Raw genomic sequence first — 26,274 nt, forward strand, 5'->3', positions numbered from 1 at the left:
CTACAAAGCGAGCGTAACATTTATGCAAATTATCATTTGTTACATGTTGCCATTAGAAACAGGATCGGCGCAAACCGGTGTATGTAAATTGCGCGTTGTTATACAACGGCATATATAGGGAAGGGAGACTCGATGAGTTTTAAAAATTATCCTTTGACATCGTATTTGAATATCATTTAGTCCAACTTCTACGTATATCTCGTTAATTCAAGCTCGATTCCGCACGTCAGCTTTTCGTCTCGTCTACGTGACACACGTCACGGAGGCAATTTTTTACTTGCTGGCGCGTGAAACGTTTTCGTAGATATGGCTTGAAATTGACTGAAAACGCCGATAAAACTGGTGACTTGGTGTTTTAGTCTGATATACCGAGCATTCACTTGTGCGCTTGTGCCTGTCCCGTCGACTTCCATTCAAAACGCATCACAGCGGGCGGCTCGGGACACATCGAAGATCGCGTGAGCGGCTCGGACAAAAGCTGCTTGGAGATTGATCGTGTTAGCGTTATTAATAATTCCCGCTTAGGCTGACCGATGGACGTCCTGAATCTGGCGCGGTCAGCAGTCTTTTTCCGGGAATTCGATTTTTCACTGCTGAATTTTTAACGCTGGTGAGATCGTTGCGTATACAGTCGCGATGTAAATTCCTTTCGAGGGCTTTGTCTTCGAAAATAAAAAAACCAGATAAACGTAGGAAGATATTTTATATATTAGATGAGCTTACACAATTTGATAAAGTCAGATTAATTTGCTTTTAATTACAGCCACTTTTAATTATCAGCTTTCAATTTAAAAACCGATAACTCAGAACCATTTATCGACTAAACCATTTTATTTCAATATCCAACAAAAAGCTGTGTGAATTGAAGTTGTAAATAAAACTAATATTTTCATATTACCTAACATTTTGAACATGGAAGAAAAAACTAAATTGGATTGGATAAGTAGCGATTTCGCCAACGCCGACGTTCAGGTTCGATTATAGCGAGCAATTTGCAAAGTAGTTCGAGTAGCGAATCACCATTCGATCGCTAATTCCTGCAGCGTCTCTGGCAGTGACTATTAGTTACTTCGTGGATGTACATATTATGTACTACGTACATATGTACTCACACACACACACATACATACTCGGCGGTTACTCGCAGCTCGAAAAATATCCTCATGGATTACAGGTCGAAACTACCCTAATGACGCTCAGTGAATCCCGGTCAGGGCGAAAAGGGAATTGCGGCCGCGAGCGAGATCGCAGCTTTCGGTAGGAGGTATTAGCGTGATTACGAGGCCGACTGCAACTGGTCTCGCGAAAGTTTCGTGCGATAAGGGGAAGTACTTCCACCGAGAAGCAGGCACTTTCCTTTCCTTCTTTGGCATGACGCTTGTGTTCCTCGGTCGGGGTCAAATGGCCTGCGGATGCAAAGCTCTCTCTCTCTCTCTCTCTCTCTCTCTCTCTCTCTCTCTCTCTGTCTCTCTGTCGCATTCTCTCGGTGCGCATACCTTCCGACAAACTTTAATACGTTGACTTCGACGAGTCCCATTTTCCGTCATTGTGAAACGATGACGTGCCGCCACGAAAGCATCACTTCAAAGTTTCATAAAGCCTCGGCAGTGCGCGACACTCCTCGCCGAATACACAATGTGTTTCACGTATTCGCACGTGGATAATTGTATGCGGCAAGCACGAAACGATGTATTTTGCATATTACCTTTTATGGGATACCCCTCTACTATGCGTACATTAAAATTACCTGGATATTCATAAGCATTATGAAGTGAAGAGGCTCGTTTAGCGAAATAATATTTAATTCTTTACTCCCGAATGTGTTTTGTCCAAAATATCTTTGCTATAGATATTCTGAGAGAATAAACGATTTTACGTCGACGAAAAAACAATAACGAATTTTATTAGGAGATGCTAACTTGCTCTTATTAATGTAGGGTGTGCTTGCAATGAACAATAGTTTAATTACAGTTCAATGCAATTTTCCCGCCGGTAATTATCGAGCCACCGATCCATCATACTAATGGTAATTAATACATATCAAATGATAATAACGCAAACAAATCGACCTCTGCCCAAACAGTACAGATATTGTACGGCGTGAAATTTTATACTCATAAATTTTGTATCGTCTATCATCGGATGGTAAGCTAATACTACGATTCGACGATATTCTAGTATCACCTGCATGCTCTAAACGTTTGGTCGTGTTTCCATTATGGTAATGGTATAGCGCTAGCGTGAATTATTACCTTTCAAATCGCTAAAATGCACCAAACGTTCGATGCTTTACGCGTTTTGGACTCGTTCGCGAATTCGAGATTCGATAATTTGCAAACGCGTTATCAAATTCAATCACGTGAATATTTGAACTTTAGGTAACACGAAACCATATAGGTACACGAGATATATAACATGTTGGGTCGCGCATTAATCAAAAATCGTTGATGCAAAAATTGAAAAAGTTTGGCAATTTGTACGCTCAAGTACAGTCGGATGAATCTTTTCATCTCTTAGGGGAATGAGCAATAACATGTTTTGCACGAGAGAATATCACCTACATGTTTCAAGCTATATTGAATATGTTATTTTATTGAAAAAATTCTTATAAAAATACGATTTTTTAAAAAGGCTCTGTAAATATAAAACTAATATGTAGTAAATAGAACAATTGAAGGGCTAAGAGAGCCAGTTATGTAATAAAGAACGTTTAATTTAAAACATAAAGATAATAGTATATTGTGTAACAGTGGGGGATAGTTGTTTTTAGCGCGGGACGGGCGCGAGCGCACGAGCGAAGCGAGTGCGTACCTATAAACAAATATACCCCCACTCGCTACACATAGAATTTTTCATTACAAGTGCTCGTCGTAATGTGCCTAAACGTTTTTGCGCAGAAGAGTGGGGTTAGAGAAATAACTCAACGGCTTGAGGTATTGGCTATTTCCCGCACGCAAAAGCGTTGAGGTATAGAGCACATTACGTGCACGCGTAATAAAAAAACAATTACAAACGTTTCAACATCAATCGGGTCATTTTCAATGTTACAGTAAATACATTATTATAAAATAATTGGAAATCTACAATATTGCTTCATAGTGGTATTCTCGTTTTCTTTCCATTATCATAATGTTGCAAGTCAATAAATTAAAATAGTAAGTATAAATATAATGAGGGCAAAGTAATTTAACGAACGACTTTAATTCAAATATTCGTGATATGAAAATTATAAACACAAACGTTTCGACTCTGATCGGGTCATTTTCAATGTTACATTAGTACATTGTGTAACGCGTGGGGGCTAGTGTTATGGCGCGAAGCGCGTACGCGTGACAAGAAAAAATATAAAGTACAAAATTATTATAAGGTAAATATATACAATTTTGATTATATTAATTCGTCTTCTTAATTCTGTATAAGTTTCTATTCAAAAAACACATAAGATAGACCGAAAGTGGTTAAAATTGTCAACTGGATTATAATGAAGAAAAAACTTGGCGTGCCCGAGTCGCATTAAAACGCAATATTCGAGAACCAGTATGGTTCTATAGCAATATTCTGCAGATAATATTGTTTTCATAATATTATATATAAAAACAATAATTCAACATAGAAGAGATGTTAATAATTGCTTACTAAACTTGTAAATTTGTTATCGATAATGTTTCTCTAATATATATCTATCTATATATATATATATATATATATCTAAATTTAGAAACAAAGTCTCTGGATCTCAGTATTGACTGCATTAATGTTATTCAGACTAGTTGCAATGGAAAGATACCGATATATAATGAAAGAGTTTTTAGATTTTAGATTGGGCTTTTAATTTCTGAGTAATATTATAATCTAAAATTTAAGAGAAGTCAAAACTCCAGATAAAGTTAGCGGTAGCGTCGCGAATTTGGCAGCAACATGAACATATACATTTATGATGACGTTCACGCGTCAAGCGATCATGTCAAGCGGTTATATTTTTATTTTATGTACTTTATTTTATGTATTTTATGTACTTGTAACATTACCGCGTTGCTTGATTTCAGGGTGATTATTAACAATTTTTTTTGTAGATTTAATCCATTTAAATAGTAATTTGCTATTGGAATCAATTTTTGGAAATTCATTTTGAAATTTCTCAAGAATTGGAGCAGTATTATTTCTTACAAAATTAATTATGTTATTAGAACGATTATTAATGTTGTTTTCAATGTTTTTTATGAACTCTATAAATGTATGTTCTAAGTTAACAGAAAGATCAAAACCTTCATCTAACTGTAACAGGTATTGAACTTCAATAGGAATGTCAATGTTGCTCAAATTAAAGAACCATTTATCATACAATGAGTTTTAAAGAAACTGTTTCACCAAAATTTTCATAAAGATCCTTTTTAGGAACATCATTGGAAATAGTACTAGTCTTTAATTCATTGTTAAAAGTACAAAGAAATAAAACGTAAGAAATCGGTTTAATATATGATTTTTTAATTTTTGAATCTTTCTCTTTTAGCCAATAAATTTTTTTGTCAATTCTTTTTGTGTGTTCATAAAAGAGCGAGATTGAACTCAGGTCTACAGATCGCAAGTCAATCGCACTGAATGGTGCCACTCGACACCTCATTAAATATATTAATTCGAGTAAAATGTAAATGACTGTACGAGTCCTTTACTTCTAACTGCAAAATAGCTTTTACATTATTGAATTGTATTTTCTTTAATCTTGTGTAAAAAACCTTTGTTGTAAATATAATGACAAATTATTAATATTTGTAAAACCTTTTAAATGTGGTGGTACTATATTAAGCCTAAGACAATTGTTCAAAAATCTGATACGTGTTCTAATAATAACGCTTAATTTAACTAACAATAAGTTACATAATTCTTTCAAAACCAAATTAATTCTGGACATAAAAAAAAGTAAAATTAGAATATATGTGATTATAACGTATTTTTTCACCCGAGTGAATAAATAAAATAGTAAGATTAGTCATTGATAAATTCATAGCAATAATGCAATAATAATCTTATTGAATAAAATGTTGCAAGTCACTAAATAAAAAAACGCAAAAAATTCATCGTGGTAATACACAGTACTTGTCTTCCTAAAAATTCGTTGGAGCAAGATTTTTATTTATTGAGTCCTACTATTTTATTTAATAAGATTATTACTGCTATGAATTTTTCAACGGCTTACTAATTTTACTATTTTAAGTTATTGACTTGCAAAATTATGATAATAGGAATAAAACGAGAATATCACTATGAAGCAATATTATAGATTTCCAATTATTTTATAATAATGTATTTACTGTAACATTGAGAATGACCCAATCAGTGTCGAAACGTTTGTATAATAATTGTTTTTATCTTTATGTTTTAAATTAAACGTTCTTTATTACATAACCATCTCTTAGCCCTTTAATTATTCCATATTACAATTTTTAAATACACATAGCTGAAATATCATTTTCAGTAGTATAGCTTTTAATTTGACGACTCCATTCGATGGTCTCATCAAAAAGTTTTGGTGATTACTTCATCTTAAGTGCCATACAAAATTGCAAATGCAGAAAATAAAATTATTCTTCGACGAGAAAATTATACTTTCGTATATATAAATAGAAGGTTCTTACTAGCTGGCGAAATTTTTAGTTTCTTAAACCATTCTTTTCTAGGATAAGCCTTTCTCTGTATTGTAAATTGTCAATCTCCGCATTTACAGGATTTACAAATATTTCGTGGCTTTTTCAGTGCGGAAGCCGAAGTGGAAACGCACGATTTGTGTACACATATATCGATTCCGAATATTCGTTGTTTATTTGCCGCTCGCGTTTTCATTCCATATATCGGCGTCAATCCGCTAGCTTTTGCACGCGCGCCCGCATCCACGACGTTTTACAATATAAAGGATAATCCGCGTGGCCCTCATTCTATTGCTCTCCGCGTATTAATAAAAACGAATTAAATATTTTCTTTTTTTCTGGCGCAGCGCGAACGCATACATGTAGAAGTACGTCTCTCTCTCTCTCTCTCTCTCTCTCTCTCTGTCATGGAAAGTGCATTTTATCCTTTCCATTCGAATTTTATTCAGGATACATACGAGAAGAGTGTCTCGTCTATTTAGCGCCACTCGTTGTTACTCCGTCGATATCGAAATCCGCGAGTACCGCAAGCAGTACCTTGATGCACGTGCATACTCGATTCGCGCGTATCTCCCGGCGCGACATACAAATTTATTGACACTTGCGTGCCAGATGTCCTCGAGTACCACGACGCTCCCGGTCGTTTACACGACTCGTCCGTGGCCTCGTGTCATCTCGCGTATGGTCGCGCGAAGTGCTTCCGATTTCCAACGCGCGCTATCCCTTGTCCCATGCGACGTGCGACATAAATCCCGCTTCCGTTTCCAGTTTATCATGAACCGAGTGTCCGCGCACGTGGAACACGGCGATCTATACTTCAGTCCCCGTATTCTCACCGCGCATTTGTCGCATAAATGTGTCTGTCCGATTCTCATCTCACGTTGACACCGAGGGCGGTCCTCGCGCTGAACGAACAACACTTGGGATTGGGACGACCAATTTTAGTGTGCGAAAGGAATAAGGGCTTTTTCTTCACTGTTACATTTTGCAGAAAAATTCTATTGCTAAGAAAAGTAATTACTCAATTGACTTTCCTTCTTTTAAGTAAGCTGATAATTGTCTTTATCAAAGAATATTTTCTTGATAACAATCTTAAAATATATAATACTTGTCACAACATTCTTAAACTCATTATTACAAAATAATAAGTACATAAAACAAAAATTATTTTCGAAGAATATTCTGAAATCGATCAGAGAAGTGACTTTATGTAATAAGTAAATCGAATTTGTTTTAATTCAATAATCTTAATTCAAGTATTAAGCTATAAAATTCAGAATACATTTTGAATAAATTTGATGCTTGTGATGAACTTATAATAGCGATATAGGATATATTTATGGATATATAAACGATATTTGAAACAAGCACTTATTATTTACGTATAGTATATATTTTTCTGTGTATAGATATAAAAAGCAGTGGTAACCCGATCCTTTGAGTTAAATAATATTTTATTTTAACTTCCATGTGTGTCAAAACGTAAATTAATTCATTTTTGTAGTTATTTTCAACATGAATAACGCTTATATTAATGTTTGCACTTAATAAATAAATTAAATTTGAATTAAATTTAATATACATTTTCTTGAATTAAATCGTTTAATTTTATTATCTTACATAATTTTAAATTAACGGCACATTAAGTAAAAGCAACAGCTATAAAAATGATTAAAAATAACTCAAATTTTGAATACAATTTGATATTATAAATTTAACAATGTTTCTATCTAATTTCTGGCCTCCTTTTCATGTCTTTTTTTCTCCGTAAATAATGATATTATATAGTTAATATCTTAACATTCCCTCGATTATCTAAATATTTTCATTTAATAGGGAAATTGCGGCGAAGCGGTAATGAACGCTGGCAATTGCGAAATATCGATATATGTAATTCACGCGTTTGAGTATTACGTTAAAACTGGTTAAAACGTTCGATCAACGCAATCAAATATTATTAAATTTGGTATGTAGACTACGGCATTTAATCAGCAGCAGGTCGGCTCGCATCGTGCAATGTCGACTGTAAACGGACTCCAGCTTTTTCAGCAGCAAATTGTACACAGTCGCGATGGTGCGATATCGTCACATATAATGCTATTAACAATTTATGGCGAGTGCACAAATTATAAACGAACCGACCGTAGAGAACTTCCACATAGATTAATACTTAATTCGTAGCAAAAATGACGCTTGGCGCAAAGTGTAAATTACATCATTTTCGTCCCGCAAATAAATACGAGAATTTCTGTATGTTTGCACAATGCGTTTAAACATTCGTCGTTTTAACACGCCGATATTTAGTCGAAATTTATGTGACGTTTCAGAAAGGCCACGGATTTTATGCCGCGTTTCATTCCCCATGCTCGTAACAACCGAACAAGCCTCTGCGAATTTTATGTCCGCTCGTGCCTTGAAAAGGGGCTATAACGTGCGCCGGTCGTGGTCGACACGTCGTCATAAAAATCGTGCATTGGATGCGTCACGTCGAGTTATATCACGCATGTTTATATCTTCGTTATTCTCGACGACATATTAAGATATAAAGGATCGGTTTCACTAACATTTTTAACTTTAACTTTTATATGATTTAAACGAATTAAGTCGCACTCTTCTATTAAAGATGTTCATTCGAGGAATCTTTAAAAGTCGCATAAAATATTATCCTTTGTAATAATTAACAGAGCTATTGTAGTCTGCTGAGGTTAAAATTGATTTTGCTTTAATAAGCTTCTGCATGTCTGAGGTCTTGAATAAAGATTTTTTTTTAGATATTTGTCTTTAACAGCTTTTTTCTCTCGCCAATTCAGTTGACCTGAATATTTTGTTTAACTGCATTACGAAAAATTGTTTACAGATGTTTTTTTTTACAATTTACATAATTTTAAATTATACAATCTCATTCTTCAGATTTTGATCTCTAAAATAGGAAAGGTTATTAATCAATCACATTATAAGCAAAGATACATTAATTCAAAGTACACTGTACCAGTTGAGGAAATTTCAGAACAAATACCGATTAGAGTCAAGATAAAATTCGTTACTCTTTATTACACCGAAACAAAGATATATTGGTGCTTTTGTAAGTTAGATACCTTCATCAAATGATGACTATGTCGAACAAATCGCAGCTATTACACATATTTACAACGACATCATTTTCTGGATGTGTCGAAACGTGTCCTTTCAATTTTTTTCTGACATTTGCCGCGCAGTACTGCAACTTTTTTTTTTGCGACGTAACGTAAGTGTCGTTTCCGCGTCTCGTTTATTCACTTTATTCGCAGCAAGAAAGCTGCGAGTAAGCAACGCGAATTACCATGGCGCAAATCTTTCCGCGCACTGGTCTCCTTACGTATACGGTCGTTCCATCCCTCTCTTTCATCTCGTCCGAGTTTTCAAGCGGCTTACTCGGCATCCATCGCAGCTTTATAAGCTTTATGACCGATGCGGCAGACCGGACCATCCCAGCTTTACGAGGGTTGTTTAAGGGTCTCGTCCAAACTCATTCCTCCTCGGGAGGGTCTTTGCCTTCTTTTCGTCCTCTTCTTTCCCTTCTTCTTTTTCTCTCTCTCTCTCTCTGTCTCTTTCGAATATTCACTTGCGTCTCGTTACATATGCATACACACGACCGAATCGTGTCGTGCGCAATTTCATCCCGGCAATCGGTGTCGCTTATTCCCCTTGTGAATGTCGTTGAGAGTTCGACGTGCCACTCCGGCGAGATAACTCCTCTAGGCATGCTGCGTTTCTCGCCGTCCTCGCTTTCCCGCCGATCATGCCGACCGTTTTCTACAACTCGAAACCGCGTTCTAACGCGCAACGTAATTTCCTACGTGCCTAGCGCGCCCATGCTGCCGGAAACGCGCCGGGCGTCGACAATGGGGACGTTCCGACGACGCTCTCGCTACAACCCCTGCGTCGAGAGACGCGACGCTATCTTGTAAACCATCACCGTCGCAATCAGAGACTGAAAACACGGGAAATGTGTGAATGGGGGAAACCCCCTTTAGGATATTTAAATCTCTTAATGACTGGTGTGTCAGTCGTTCCGAAATGAAACTTTGTATTTAACTCGGGAATATAGTCACCTCTGTTTTTATATCTATCGATTGATATATTTTTTCTTTTCTAATGACTATTCTTTATGAACTTTTAAATGTGCACTTAAAAATCCACAATAAAAAAAGTTTTATATTAATTTATATCTTTGTTTCTTAAAAAAATGTTATAATAAACTATTATACTTTATGTGTTTATTTCATTTAATATTTATTTAGTAATTAAATCCGTATCCAATGTTTTCAGATATTAATAAATATAAGTAAACAATAATATACATTATACATAATACGTTATTAATAGTTATAGTTAGTGACTTTAATTGGAATGTAAAAACATTCCATTGTTCATTTTAAAAAATTAGATGACTACTTCCGGGTTAATAAAATTGAATTCAGCATAATACAGTATAATGCAATATTCATCTCAATATTATTTCAGCATTTGTGCAAAATCCAGTGTATAGAATACGTTAAAATTTCTACAAAGCTCATATCTTTTTACATAATAAATTTTCAAGTCCACATGCGCTGAGTTTCAGAGAGACATATAGATATAGGGGAAAAATTTCAGATGCAGCAGGGCCCACAAGAAATCGGAGATTTATTAATCGCCCTTCCCGCTGTACATACTTCCAGCTATTATAAACAGCTAATCGTCGCAATATCCTGTTGGAAAATCTCTCGAGTCTCGTAATACGAGTCAGTTTCGAATCGCGTGCGAGCTCGCTGCATTAACTCACCGTCGCGTCGCGGCGACGAAAATGATCAGAATATAACATTGCTCTTCCGCGTGGCATTTGACACTTATATGCTCGCTCGCGCGCTGCGTTATTATCGCGATTCGTTCTCGATGTACGTTTAATAACAACCGCTGAAATAATTCTCATTCGGTGTGTCCCGTGGCGAATGGGCCATTTGGTGCATTACGACTTTTCGTAAGCCGCGAATGTGTCATCGCCGGCCCCAGAGGCTGCCACGCATTGGTCCCGAGGTACCAAATATCAAACACTCGAATCGCGCGATATCGCGCTGTCGTGTTTTAAAATGAAATTGCAAAGGAGGGTGTTACGATGTTTTATATATAAGGCGTTCAGCTTCTCTCTTTCTCCTCGTGATAAATGAAATGACGTGTGCGCGGCTCATCGATCGACCTGAGAAAGAGAAAAAGAGAGTTTAGTAGAACAGAAACATTGAAATCGGTTGTTATTTCCGTAAATGGGGAATAGAATGAATCCGACGCACGGATTAAAAGCGCCGAGTGGCGCGCAATGACCTATCCCGCTCGCATTCGTTCTCGACGGTCGCTCTGAATTTCTGGTTTCGAGTGGGATTTGCTCTCTCCGGTAGAGTCGCGTGTTATACCGAATTATTTGAGCATTCCGCATATAAATTACACCGATAATGCAGACCGATTTTCGTGTTAGTTAGAAATCGAGAGACTGGATATGCGATTACGCTAAATGCAATTTCCGATTTTGCAAGAGTCCTCTTATTCCCAATTTCGGTGATATCAAGTGCCGCATATATTCACATTTTAATAAAGTGATATTAATAATCTTTCGTTGAAGAGTGCGTCTTTCGTGCTAGTCGCAAGCGCCAATAAATTCCGAACGCAGAGACGCAATCTATTTCATAAAAGACGTAATATATTTAATAAATAAGTCAATTTTTAAAGAATATACCTTCCAACGTACAATTTATTTTAAACACAAAAGCGTTATTACAAGCTAATCAATTGTGTCAATCTTTCATGTCTCCCTACGTTACATATTTCTTTTTCTTGTGCCTTTGTACTTCAATCTAATGTGTCAATTGTTAATCCTGGATTCTTGAAGCACTCTTTAATGATGTATAAAGGGTCATGGCACACAAAAAGCTTAAGTAGTAAAACATAAGCGAATTGGCTAATCATATTAGAGATCGCCATAACGTAAGTGGCAAAGTTTAGGTTTACAACCTCGCTTTAAGAGGCCTTAGCCGTAAGAGGTTAAATGTTTAAGACATTAATTTCTGTCTTTAAACTGTTTTTGCACGATGACTTTTTAGTCTTTAACCATTAGACTTAAACGAATTGGGCATAATATTTACTAAATATTTGAAAAAGTATAAAATTATTTTTGATTTTAGAATAGTAAACATTTGATTGGCATTATTTCATCCGACATTTAATATCTATTTACCAGACTTTCTTCCAGTGTGTTTAAACTTTTTTGTGTGCCGTGATCTTTGCTATCGTTAGATCCGTCAGAAGCGTAATAGTTAAAAATGTTATTCGCACGTGTAATATATAAATACATGCCGATCCATCTCTGTTTCTTAGCACGGCAATCGACCACAGCGATCGATTACAGGTGATCAGTAATGCATTTTTCCTCCGAGTAACTATCACCGATATATTATACACCGATCGCGAAACCAGGTACCATGGATGCGCGATAATTTACGCCGGATTGCCTTCGCGCGAACGTGACAGCGAAGGCGTGGCACGCCGGAAGTGAGACGAGCGGTTTCACGCGCGCGAAGTAGCCGTAACCACCTTCTAGATGCCTTTATCCGCATGCCTCGAGATGGCGAATAGCTGCGAGAAATACGGGATGCTAGAGGGAAAAAGGAAGTAGAGAACAAGTAGAAGACAATTTGCTTTGGAACATTCAGAGACGAAACGCGAAGATGAAACGAAAAAGCGCGGGTTGATGGAAGAAAATGATAAAATAGGGGATGAAACGCGCGGAACAAAACGGATGCTGTTAGACAAATGGGGATAACATAATGATCGGGAGATGATACAGCGAACTAATTCTTCTTATAGACCCGTTGAAAAAAAGTGATCTACTTAACTGATATCGTAAAAATAGGGAAATAAAGAGGAGGATCGACCTTATTATTTGAAATTAAATTATGATATCGGGGAGCTTCTTGGCGGCGAGCGCGAAGAAAGTTAACGGCGGGGAATAGCAGAGGAGAGAGAAGCGCTCCGACCAAATTCCGAGCTGTGAAACGAATGTACGAGCTGGCTCGGTAATTAAGAAGTAAGGTGGGCAGGTCGACCCGACAGATAAAACTCGCGCGCCTCGTGCAAACGTGCTCAAGCCGACTACTCCCCCGTTTACTTACCCCGTCTACTCCCGGCGGGGTCTGAGCGAGTTCTAAGCGAGATACTATGAGGTCGTGTCTCTCTCTCTCTCTCTCCCTCTCTTTCCCTCCCTCTTCCCCTGTCGAGTTGTAGTTTCGCCAGCTGCTATCTCGTTTCCTCCCACCTGCAGCTTCTGTTTTTCTCCCTGTCTTTCCGTTTTTCGGTAGTTTCTTCAAATTCCCACCCCGTCTCACGTCGCAGCTCCCCGTCTTAATCCGCGATGATATCGCTGACGCTGATCCGCGAACGTGTCTCGAATCGCCGGGGCTCGAAGGAGGATTATGCGTCCAGGAATATCTGTCGGTTGAAGGGGCGGGGAAAGGAGGGTGGAGGATAAACTAGCTTGTCTTCGAGACGAGCGACACCGTTGTGATTTCTGGATATATAGATGCAACCGTGAATCTAGATTACTCGCGATTACAGCTGTGCTCAGACAGTTTGACGATGATCGTATTGAGTTCCGTGGCAAATAGCGAGGGTTCATTATTATCACGTGCAATTTGCAAACAGTTGTGCTTCATGATCTGCGGTTGATCTTCGACGATCCTAGAAATGGAGAATTACTTTAACACCACGTTTTAAACAATCTAATTGACGCCGCACGGACTGTCGGAATTGAAATAAAAGCTTTCGTGACATGTCGACACGAAGTTTGCGTCATGGTTAACGCTTCTGCAAACACGCCGATTGGACAGTAGACTCGTAGAACATGTTTGGGAAAGTGTTGTACTTTCAATTATAACTGAGCGTGCGAGTTTGAAGTTCACCGTTTTCTATTTACTCACAACTTACGAAGATTAGTAAGAATAAAAAGAAAACGGAACAATCAAGTGTAATGCAATATGTTCTACGTGTGTATGTGCGCAAAAAAAGAGGAAAGCAAAAAGCACAGAAAGAAGAGAAAGGGAGAGCCACAACTGGACCTCGGTATTTTTCCTTGTTTTATTTATTTATACTATGCCGCCACACAGCAAAAGGGTACATTTGCATGAAAATTCTTCCCGATGTTCCCCTTGAAAGGGAGACGCGTACAAATCCACTACTCCATTTCACGCCAGGAAAAAGATTAAAGTATTTATTCCAGGACATAATTTATGTCGAGAGAGAGAGAATGTTGTATCTGACCGAATTCCTAGATAACAAATACATACGTGTTTTTTACGCCGATTTTTTTCCAAAGTCTGCGTACGAGCTTTTAATAATCCTCCCTTTGATCCTATCGTTCATAAAGTTCCACCTCGAGCTTAGAACAGATGCCATTATTAGTACGAATAGCAGAGAAAGACTTCCAACATTGCCATATTTTAACAAAGAAGTTAATGATTCGACTTGCATATGAATAGGTTTTCGCAAAACATATAACAAAGTATCTAGTGTATTTTAAAGTATTAATGTTATCTTTTTATCTTCATTAATATCCATGTTTTTAATTAAAATAAATTAAATTAATGGTGTTCATTGTTTCAAGAATAAGTTCAGTACAAGTAAAAATAGTTATATGAGCCTCCGCGGTTATTAGTGCGTAAATTATATTCAATAAATTCAATGGCGGTAAGATATAATTCGCAAACAATTGGAACGTACTTATCAAATGACGTTAATTGCAGACGATTCGAATCTAAATTTCAATCCTATTGAGATAATTGGTGAGGTTGAGTACTAATTAACTTCAAACTGATTAACATTTGATAAGTACATTTCAATTGTTTGCAAATTACATTTTATTGCCTTAAAATATATAATTTACGCACTAACAGCGGAAGCTCATACTTGCACTGGAGATATCCATATGTAATGAACTAGGAAACCGTTAGCTCTAGAAATGGATAATATTACAAGAAAATTTTTTCTCGCTGAACATTTTCACAATTTATTCGCGGAGAGTTTAAATATACTCATTATATATACATATGTATATGTAAATGTGCAAACGGAGAAGTACACGTAATTACGGTAATATTTATTCTTCTTTTTGCATATTATTTTCGCCGAAACGTATTTTATTAAAATATATAAAATGAGACTGAACGCGCACGCTCAGGATAATAAATAAATACGCGCGTCACGCAATATGGGGTTTTCGTGTTCGTTACGTGTGATTTTCTCTTCTCTATGTCGAGCTGAAAAAAAAAAGATTCATGCAAGTGAGAGGATTCGCAAATGGAAATTGGCTACATGACGTAGACAGAAAGGAATATTTACTGCACGAGTCGTATGCAGCGGCGCTAGAAGAAACATAAATAGACCGGATCGAAATGCGAAAATAATTCCGCGCTGGTGTGAAAAATCGCGGAGAAGGGTTGGGGGAATACGTAGGCGACTCTGGTCGGAAATAAAATTGCTTGAAACATTTATAGCGGTAGACGTAACGGCAAGAGAAAATTTAACAACGAATAAAAATCGACGCCGGCTCATTGGTACAATTTGAACGTCGTAAATCCTGAGGTACAAAGTGATAGTGACGTTGGCGTGATAATGCCTCATTCTTCACGTTTATATAACGTATGCTATGTTTTCAGGTTTTGCGATTATTGTATTACAATGATAAAGCCTCGATCGCAGTACACGTCTTCTTTTCGTTTTTCGTTCACAGTCCCGAAATCTGAAATCCTTTTAATTCTCTTACACCCACCTTTGGCTGGTGCAATATCATCAGCCTGTGGTGAAGAAGTAAAAAGGTGTAGACGATATAAAAGGAAAAAAAGAACATATGGTCTGCGGAACTAGGCAAGCCCAGAGTGAGGATATGTGCAAATGGAAATTGGTTGCAAAGGAATATTTACTGCTGGTAGCGTGGTTGAATAAGAGGTCGTAACTTACGTCGCGGAATGAGAAGGAACGTAAAGAGGAATGCACTGACTCCGGTGCACTGACTTCGAGCGCAATGAGAGTTACACGGGGGTTGCGCGAAAGGGTGGCGGAGACTTTGCGCATTAGAGAGAAAAAAGAGAGAGAAAGAGTAGTGCTCCGGCGCGCGCCGGCGTACATGTTAAGGGGGATGAAGTACTTGAAAGGCACATCATACACCGGATACATTGATCGATAAACCTGTAGGCTGTAAGGTTCGCGATAGAAGCTAAAAGGACGAAGATAAATTAATATTATGCAATTTCGGGAAGTTGGAAACGAATTCTCTCTCTCTCGCTTTCATCTCAGTTCACATTTCCGATTTCCTTCGTGTTTATATTCACTTCCAGCCGTCTCCAATTTTAGTCACCTCTAATTGGTCTTTTACCTATCTTACCTTTTCTCGATACATTGAATTCCCACTAATTCCGTAAAACGTGACTACATTACATATTCTTGTAAGAACCTACCGATAAAACTACCGATCTTTTATTATAAAAATCGATGCAACATACGTAAAGTTTTCATTATAGATATAAATATTGAAATGTTTTAATCAAAAAACAGTTATTGATTTATTATTTTACATATAAAATATTTCGTTCATCAAAGAAAAGTAAGTAATATATTAATTATAACACTGTTTACAAAAAAATATATTTAGATTGCAGCAGAAATGTCAGTAAGTGAAAATACAATCACTTGACATTCCGCCGTTCCATCAAATGCAATAATAGTGGGAGCCAAATTATTTTACTGGAATCAAGTTGCCTCCGTGGTAATTCGTGGAATATTTGGCATAATTAGAAGGCGGCGACTGAAGAAGAGCATCTCTCGAAGATTCTAACGCAAACAACCATCTAGTCCGTCCATAATGTCCTGGCTCTTTTCTCCTGTCTATCCTCAAGTTCGTTTATTGAGGGAACTTTTGCTTCCATTAGTCTATAATTAACTGAGTCAAGTAGCCGAAGTCGACAAAGTCTATGGCGGTTTTCTCGTACTTTTCAGGAATCGACAAATCGTGCCTTCCATCCGATGGCTACGCGGATGTCGAGAAAAGAAAAAAAGAAGGAAAGGAGAAAAAGCAAAGGCCGAAGCTTGATGGCGGGGAATCCAAAGGGAAGTCGAATTCGTTAATCCCGTTGCCTGGTCGTCCTTTGTGGTGGACTTTGGAATTAAATTTCCGGTCTTACGGAATTCGAGGAATCCTTCGTCGATAGTCGGTCCGTCCGGTAATTTGATCAGCAATCATCCTGAGGTCGACGGCGTCGTCTCTTCTTTATGTGGCAATCCGTGTACATCGTCGCTATGTGTACAGCTCACAGATAAATAAATGAAAGCGATACGCATTCGATAGCTACAGAAATGATTTCTGTGAAATAAAGAACTGCATATATATATATATATATATGTATATATTCTATAGATATATATTACATACGTAGGTAGGGCGATAGACGTAATTACATATTATCGATGTTAACAGACTGGCCACGATTGCGTCGGCTTTCATTTGCATTGCAGGTGGTATGGAAAGGACGCAGGATAATCATTAATTAATAGGCAATCGGCTTTAATAAAATGCATCATAAATGCATTTCGACACTAATCGCGCAGTAATTGAACTCGTTGATGGAAACAGTTTCTCTCATTCGTAACAGCATCTGATATCGTATAGTAATCGACGGAAATATATCGTTTATAAGAGGAGGCACGTGTAATTTGTGTGTATTCGCACGGTAATATTAGAAATAGCTTGATAGAATTTCGTAACATGTTGCACTCAGCGAAGTTGCGCCTGAGGTCTGCGCTGCGAACCAGCTTTGCCCAGTCGTATGTGAGACGAGCAGCTAGACGCACGCCCGCCGAACCCAATCCTCCACTCGTGCATGAACATCGAGACAAGTGTGTGGCTGTTGAAACGAGCCGTCCATTTGCATTTCAATGCTCTCGTCGGTCCGAGCAATGCTCCGTTTCCCTTTCTCGGCGGTTGTAAGCGTCTGACTGAATCGCTCATTTAAGACAGTTCCTCTGACTTCGCCCACGTAATATTTCCTTAAAACTTAGTATGCACATGCAGAAAGCGCGTGAAAGTTAGTCAGTTAATTCCTCGGAATACGAAGGCGATTACCGAGTCCCTGAAATGAGAGACAGAGTCACGTGTCCTTCCAGCATCAGTCCAGATAAAATAAAAGTGATACATCGACATAATCAAATTGAAAAGACTCGCGAGGAGAATATATCATCGTCGAAAATTAGGAGAGTGTAACTTCGAATTGTACCCCATTAACGTATTCGAGTTGCTCTTCGCGAAATTAGATTTGCTGCAGTTCAAACTGCAGGCGGACATAGTATTCCGATATAATTCAGAGGGACGAAATATGCGAAATTACCGTCATTATCCAACGACAGATGCTGACGGTGCAACATACATGTGAAACTTCTAGCGAGCTAATCGATTTCAATCCGAAGTTCGGTCTGCAAATTCCGACCACCTGTTTATGGGAACGGTGATTACCGAATGAAATTACGTGCACCTGTACGCACGCAGTTGAAGTGCATGCATACATTAATGCATACCTATCCTACCTTCCAGAGCCGTCCGAACTTCCTCGCGGACCTCCGGGTACACTCGGTGCCAGCCTCGGTACCGAGAGGGACATCGATTTTCTGCCGAGCGATTCGATGTTCATACCCGACCTGCCGCATGAAGATCATTGGTGTAAACACGAGGCGGCCATGCGCGCGTGTGGGGAGGTTTCGGATAGACCGAGAGCGTCGTGCTCTCGTCGCCACCCTCGCTCTCCCCCCAGAGTACACAGTCGCGCGGATCCCTTTGCATGGCGGATGAGTTTAGATTGATATTGGCTGGCGAATGGATTTATCTAAAATTAGAGTCCCCGTGCCGTCACACAAGCTTACGGTACGTCTCGACTCTCGCGTACTGATACAGTCCGACACACTGATACAACGTCGCGCTAAAGTTAGAACCAGTTGTCTTTGTCGATATCGTGATATTCGATGACGCCGGTGTATTTTAACTTCGGCGTATCGAGGAAGCGATTTAAATCCATACCACTTGTCACGAATGCAATTCATTGCAATCTCACATAGGTATAACATACCTATACATTTCAACAATCATTTACAAAATTTAACTATACGAGACGTTTTATTAAATCATTTTTGTTTAGACCCAGGCAGACACACATACATACGCGCGCGCGCGCAATTTAATTTTGTAAATGATTATATTGCATCAACGTCGCTTTTCTCACCGATTTTAAAATATTCAGGAAAGTCTTACGTTTAGAAAATTGAAATTGCCGAATTCGACAAGTAGGGGCAGAAGCATCACGGCCAATAAGAAGGGCCAGGCATGGCCAGAAGTTCTCGAATCTTGTAGCTCCTCCGAGACATTTCTCACGGGACGAGCGAGCGGACGATTAGATTTCGACCTGCAGTTTCCTAGATTTCTCATCGATTCCAAAGGGTGTGGGGAAGGGGAAGGGCACTACGCCCTCGAGGCAAATCACTTTCATCCTTCGATTTCTTTCATCTAGAAACTTAGGCCAATTTCGACGTGTCGCATCGGGAAAATGTAGGTCGAGGTGGGTGGTTTTTTTTCCTCTCCCTTTCCGCGACATAAGAAAAAAGATGAAAGCACTGAGGGGATGAAAGAGCCTGTAGAGTTAGAGGATCGTGTTAACAATAGGAAGGACGGATGCAAACAAGGATCCCTCGCTAGATGTTGCTATGGATTATGTCGAGGGTGGATTAATGTGATGAGGGAACTTTGATGGAAATTCATTTATTTCTAATGAACTTAGGCCATGATTTAACTTAGAAGGCTTTAAAAATAGCCACAGCAAAAGAGGATTAACGGATACTATGGCAATTCTTGCTCGCATTACCGTGAACGTTTGCTTAACAACAATTGTAGAAGCGGCAATCTTCATAAAGTTTAATAGCCGACGGCGTCGTAGCTCGCGTTCGATTAACCAGGTACCGCATGAATTTCAAAAGAAAGCATCACGTCTCGTTGCAGTTTCAGTGTACTCTCAGTGTAAATGAGAGTTGGATGGAGTTCGTAGAATTCTAAAGCCACGTCTCCGCGGGCTTCGTCGCCTCGACTCGCGAACGCATTTATAAAATACAGACGTGACATTTATGATAAACTATCCGTGCCATTCCAAACATTTGCAATCACATTAGCACTTCGATGAAACTATTTTTAACAATGCCACGCGCGACATAAAATTATTTTTTTTCTCTCTATCGCTCTCCTCATTTTTAAAGTTTACGCTTTAATAACTAACTTGAAGTGTTTCTTATAACATTCGTCGTTACTGCAAAAGATTTAACAATTTATTCATTATCATAAATTACTTATCAGATATTTTTCGTAAAATTCGGTTCTGTCATTATCTTTTATGCAGAATAATTTGAAATTATCCTATCTTTAAACTCTTACTGTTAGATTTAACTTAGATTCGCTGTTTTCTTACTAAAGTTTTAATTTTAAATCTATTCGTTAATTATTTGCAGCTTTTCTAATTTCTATCTATAATTACAAAATTAATCTTGGTAATTATTAAATCTTACATTCCAATTTCACGAAATATAAGTATAGAATATAATTATTGTCTCGATCGGTACATTGAGAATAAGTACTTAAAAATTTATTTGTGCGAAAGCATTTATTTTTTACACTAAAATAAAAATAAATATTTATTTTAAGAAATAAAATTGAGATGTATTTCAGAGAAAAGTACGTTTTGTCATCACAATTTTTCTCATAACTAATAAATATCGCAGAAAACGTCTCATAGGTAACATTCGCTTTGCAATACTCGACATTTCTCTCTGGACCTTAGAATATTATATTATTATTCAGTACGATTTGGAAAAGACATTTAACAGCAGGAAGTGATAGAAAAATGTTTATACTTTTAGTACAGCGGAATGTTGCGAATACATTGGAATACTCCTCGCAAAAGACGACGGATTTCATGAAAGGCACTTTCATATCAACAAACTTTCGCGCGAATTTTACAGACCCGTAAAATACATTGGTTTTCTTTATGTCCGCCCGGCTGGTTCGTTAAGTGTAGCTATTTAATAATTTACGGTTAGCATTTCTCTGCCGGAAACGCTTCCCGGACGACGAAACCGCCACAACCGGGACGCCGTTATGCCGCGAACATTCATTTATTTTCAGCGACCGAATATTCTGCGATTCCGAGCGAATAATCTACGGCGGCGCGATTTACGGGCCTTCGTGACCGAGTTCTCCTGCCTAAACAGATCGATACTCGCGAATGGTGGCGACGTGAATTACTTTATTATCGGCTCTCTCTCTTTGCGAAAATATACCGAAAGAAAAAACGCATTAACGCACGCAATATTCTGACATTTTGAAATATGATAAAATACGTACATTTTTATCGATACTAAAAGCGCGGCGAGAAGAAAAAAGTGAGAAGAGAGCGAATGAGAAAGGAAGAATTCCACCCCTTTCAAGTCCTCCATTTTCCGCTCTTATTGCGGGTCTATCCCTTCTCGACACGGTTTTCGTCTGAATATCCTAGAGCTTTGCTCCCGCAGTCTCGCTCTCCGCTTTTTTCTCTTCTAATGACTGAACAGTCTGGCCGTGACAAGTATATCGACCGTTCTCTCGCCATCATTGTCTTCCTCCTTACCTAACGCACTCCACCCCGTCAAAAGAAATGCCACTAATGCGCGTGGTAACACTGGAATGCCGTCGAAACGAGTGCATCAATTCTCTCGTAGCTGCTACTTCGGCAGTGGCGAGTAGACAGACGTGTATCCTGTGTTTACCTTCCAGTTAGAAAAAGTTAATATTGAAACTTTGAAAACTTGTGCAGCACATTGAATTAAATTCACAAATTTTAAAATTTCACTTTTCTCAGTGAAAACTTATTTACAAACAAACTTTGAATGTTTGTACACATTCGTTGTGTATTCGTGTACACACCAACTACACAACAAAAATTGTAAAAATTTTAAAGCAATTAAAGGACGATGAATAAATTGGGTCTTGGCTTAAAAGGTGTAACGTATAAATTAATTTTAATATTTTTTATTTTGGATCGTTAGTTGCGATTATCAATTTATCTGTCAACCTAGGAAAATAATCAAAATTCACGTTAAAATGATTATTTTAAATATTAATTCAGATAACTTTGTTTTAATTATTTATATTTTTATCTTTTTCGCTAAAAACCAAGAAAATAGATATTTGAAAATAAAACACTTTGAAAATGATAAATGTAACAAACGATGGCTTCATTCATACAGAGAAACTTTTTTAAAGTGTTTTACTTTCAAGTGTTTGTCGTTATTTCCAGTAAAAAAGTTATAATACTGTAGTACAAGTAATTAAATAATTGAAAAATCGTCACTAATCAAATTACCATTAAAAATGATCTCTTTAACGTGAATTTTGACTTTCTCACGAGTTTAGATGAATTAAAAGTATTACTATCCACAACCCAAAAAAAACAAGACATGTAAAACTTATTTTATGTAAAACTTTTTAGACAAAAATCGGCCCATTTCATCCATCATTCTTTGAATTCAAAACCTGAACCACTTATATATCTATATTTCACCCTTGAAGATCTCGTATATATAGTACTAGTATCTTCCAGTAAGGCTACGCCTAAATTAGGATGACGATGCTTCAATCGATTTAAAGTTGATTACATCACCGATCGCTGATTATCCAATCGGCTCCTACTCGTAATCTCTCCTCAATTGCAGCAAGTGGGGAAGAAGAGCGAAAGAAAGAATCTTTCTCTATTAAGTCTCGATGTAACCAGATTGCCAAATCGAAAAGAATCCTTAGAATTCTCGAGCCGCGCTGGAGGATCTCCTTTTTTCCTTTCGTCCTATCGCGCGTTCCTTCCTCTTCTTTTAGCCTAAAATTCTTCTCTACATCGTCGTGCATCCTTGCCTTTGTGCTCGTCTATTTCCGCCAGCCTCGTACCTACCCTGGCCTTTTCTCTGGTCACGCAATCGCTCTTGCGGGAATTTTCCAGACTGTAAATTGCAAAAGTTCTAACGCGACTTTTAGGATATCACATCTCTAAGCCCAGCCTTGTTTCTTCTTGTTTCAGATCCTGAGACGACCCCTGGGATCCTAACGCGCTCTGAGGGTAAGTTTCAGTTAATAATACAGAGGTTCATCAAGATTGACCTCTAAAGATGATAATCGCTTTAACGTAGATTGAATTTGGAAATTGTTCGCAGTTCTCTTAATGGGGATCTGCAATTTTAAGCAAATGTGTGCGGACTTTGATAGAAACACGGAATGACTATTAAATTATATCCGTGTTATTCTAGATTCGATTTCATTTCGGATGCACACCGTGTGTACAAGTAAATCTTCAGCTGATCTAATTATTTTGTGTAAAAAATGATTTAAAAACTCGCTGCGGTTCGCGGAATGTAGCACACACTGAAAGAACAATTTTGCTGAAGTATCTAAAAATTTATCTAGATACAGATTTGAAAATAATTTTGTTTGTACTTTCAAAATAATTACGTAGGATGCTCAAACTAAAATAGTAACTCTGTAACATTGTTTATCATACTTGAGATTCGTACGTAATCATTTTAATGTGGTCCAATAAAATTATTCAGATTTAGAAATAATTTAGGTCTTATTAATTTCTACGCTTCGGTTCACTTCAACGAGACAATCGGCGTAACATTGAATTATTCGATTAACTACAAAGAATCTGAAAATTTTATAAAGGACGCGGGAAAAACTGTTTTCCACCGTTTGACGAACGTGCCTCTCGTCTGTATACTTCGCGAACACTCGATCGTATCTGAAATTTATCGAGGTAACAACAAGCAGCGCAACGCCACGGAGCGTCTCCTTCTCCCGGAGCCCTCGAAAAGTTCGCTCGTTCTTGTAAAGTGCTCGAAACAATTCCGACGCGAGCCGGCATTCGACGGCGTCGCTTTTGTATCGAGAGAGCTGGAACAGCGAAAGTTTTTGCATTCCATTATCACGCGGCGGCGATTTATCCTACTCTCAGGATATGCAACATTTACGTTCGTTCTTTGTGTTGCTATCGTAAAAACGTTTCCGATGAAATATAAAGAATAAAACGAGATCTAACAGAAATGTTTTTCAAAGAATTCGTTAATAACTAAGATTCATATTTGTTGCTTTAAAAGGGTAATAATCTTCTTCGCTAAAAATAACGACTTTTCCCCGTAAGTGTATTATACCTTTTAAACATTTAAGTGTTTTTAATTTCAAAGTTAAAATTACAGTTCCCTTGCGAAATATTCCTACGTACATAATATCGCTGTGAACCCAATTTCGTATTTTTATGTAAATCACCTACGATCGAAAATGATCGAAAACGAAATTGTTGCTTCGAGCACTGGCTCTGATCGAAAGGTACCTATTAATATTTTTGCGAAGCTGGACCGTGAAATTTGTGGCCTAATAGTTCCTTTGATCGCGCGGCGAATCACGCAGATGTGTTATTAATGTCTAGTTTCCACTGCATATGCATACGCCATATTAATTCGAATACGCGCACTTTGCTATTGAGGGTCACATCGGAGCGCGAATGAACGTATATAATTAAATTTGCTATCAAAAAGAACGTATATTAAATTAAAAAATGAATATTACTTCACTCTGAAATACTGTCAGTGCGGATCTGGCGTAAACAGAAGAGTAAACACAAAATTAAAATGCGCACAGCTGTGTAAAAATTTTATAACGCTCTATTTGCGATGCGTCGCACCCGCGGCGACGTTATCGCATCCACATGCAGCTGCCTAAATATAGGAACCTTCGGGGAAAGATTCGCAAAATTACGTGGCGCCGACGACACTCCACTTCCTCAGCAAGGATGAATAAATTAAGAAAGGAGCTATACTTTGCTTTCGACGGGTGAAGTCCCGTGCGTGCTTAATTAAATTTAGCACCGCACTTGGCGCGGACTCGCCTTCGGCTACCATTTTCTCCCCTGATGTTCCACGACGGCAGAAAATAGTATACACTCGGTGAAGATATTATGGAAATGTTTGTTTACCTCTCTCTCTCTCTCTCTCTCTCTTTCTCCCTCTCTTTACACACACGTACGCACACATATATCTTTTCTCGAGAAAGAATGAGATATATTATACACCCGCAGTTCGAATACTAAAACGATAAAAATCTAAATTATATCATATCTCGCTATTTTTCGAAAAACGCGAATTACATGAAGCTATGAAGTGAAGTCTCCAAATTTCGCCCTCGGTGCTCGATTCTTACCCCCTTAGTCATCACGATCGGTATTGGAAAACAAGCGCATTCGATGATGATCTTACATTCTGACCACGCGTCGCTTTCTAAAGTTACGTTCGACAAAGATAATATAGCGATACACTTGCTCGAAGTGCCTCCAGTCTTTTATATCGGAATACATACGTTGACGAAGAAAGAAGAATAATATATTTTTATGATCCAGAGTTTATCCAATGTCGGCAGCTAAAACGTGATTTAATTCCGTCTTTTAATCACGGTTGATGACAGGAAGGTCTCATAAAACTGAACGTCATCCCGAGACAAAACGTAGTTTCTCCCCTTCTAGCGCGACCCGTTGGCTTTAAAAGACAAACCCTAAGTTCTTCTATCTGTGGTGGTCTATGTAAACTGGACTCTGTAACGAGTTTTCTCTGCGCCCAAATTGGCGTAAATCGAAATGAAGTTATCAACGATAGCAAAGTCATTTTAAAGTTAACCGCGACTTTGAAGTAGCGGTAAAATAATTAATAGGGAGATAATTAATTAGTAGAAGATATATGTATTTATTAAATTAATTTCGTACAAATTTTCTAATTTAAGTTAAATCAATGCCTCGACTTTGTATTTTATTCAGTGGCATTTCTTAATTTTTATGGATATATTTAAATTTATTGGTAGATTATCTTTTAATGTTGAATGCAATTCGAGCAAATGTTTGGAAAAGTAAGTTTAATCTCCCTATGAAAGCTGTGAATCAGAAACTCCAAAATTTTAGGTTTTATTCGTACGCAGCACTCCACGTGCGGCTTGTGCGATATCCCCACGATTTTCACAGTTTTCCTCCGTGAAATAAGCGTCTTTGAGATAGATTTTTGTCGAGATAGGGAAAAACATCTCGACCAAACAAAAAAAACAATCTTGTACAATAGTCCATGTGTAAGGTAAGAAAAAACCGTGGGAGAAAAGCCGAGAAAATAGAAATAGGTTAAAGGTGGGGCGACAAGGGATGGCTGCCCCGGGGTGTTCTTGGTAAATCCTTACGCTCCTGAATGCCACCCTTCCGCCCTCCCGATCAATATTGAGAGTTGGTGGGGTCGAGGCAGGATGGTCGGCTGCGAGGAGCGGTAGGGGGTTGTGTAGCAGCGGAGGGTTGAAAGTAGGCAAGGGGCAACGAGGGGTGCGTGGTCGCGGTAGAACCGGTGGTATCAGCGGGTGCAGGGGTAGATGTGAGGTGCATGTGTAGCAGGGGATATCTGACGGTACGAGGGTAGGAGGGTGCGGCGACCGTGGGGGGGGGGGGGG

General features: G+C 38.1%; 1 long non-coding RNA gene across 1 annotated transcript in view; it reads left to right on the top strand.

The window, feature by feature from the left end:
- Window positions 1-26,274, top strand: part of LOC108783023 (uncharacterized) — a 91,965-nt gene that overhangs the window by 33,028 nt on the left and 32,663 nt on the right. The window contains exon 2 of the long non-coding RNA XR_001941012.1: window positions 22,829-22,867. This is a non-coding gene — a long non-coding RNA (uncharacterized LOC108783023). The remainder of the gene's footprint in view (window positions 1-22,828; window positions 22,868-26,274) is intronic.

Source organism: Cyphomyrmex costatus, unplaced genomic scaffold, assembly GCF_001594065.2.
Source record: "Cyphomyrmex costatus isolate MS0001 unplaced genomic scaffold, Ccosl1.0 scaffold14, whole genome shotgun sequence".
Classification (NCBI taxonomy): Eukaryota; Metazoa; Arthropoda; class Insecta; order Hymenoptera; family Formicidae; genus Cyphomyrmex; species Cyphomyrmex costatus.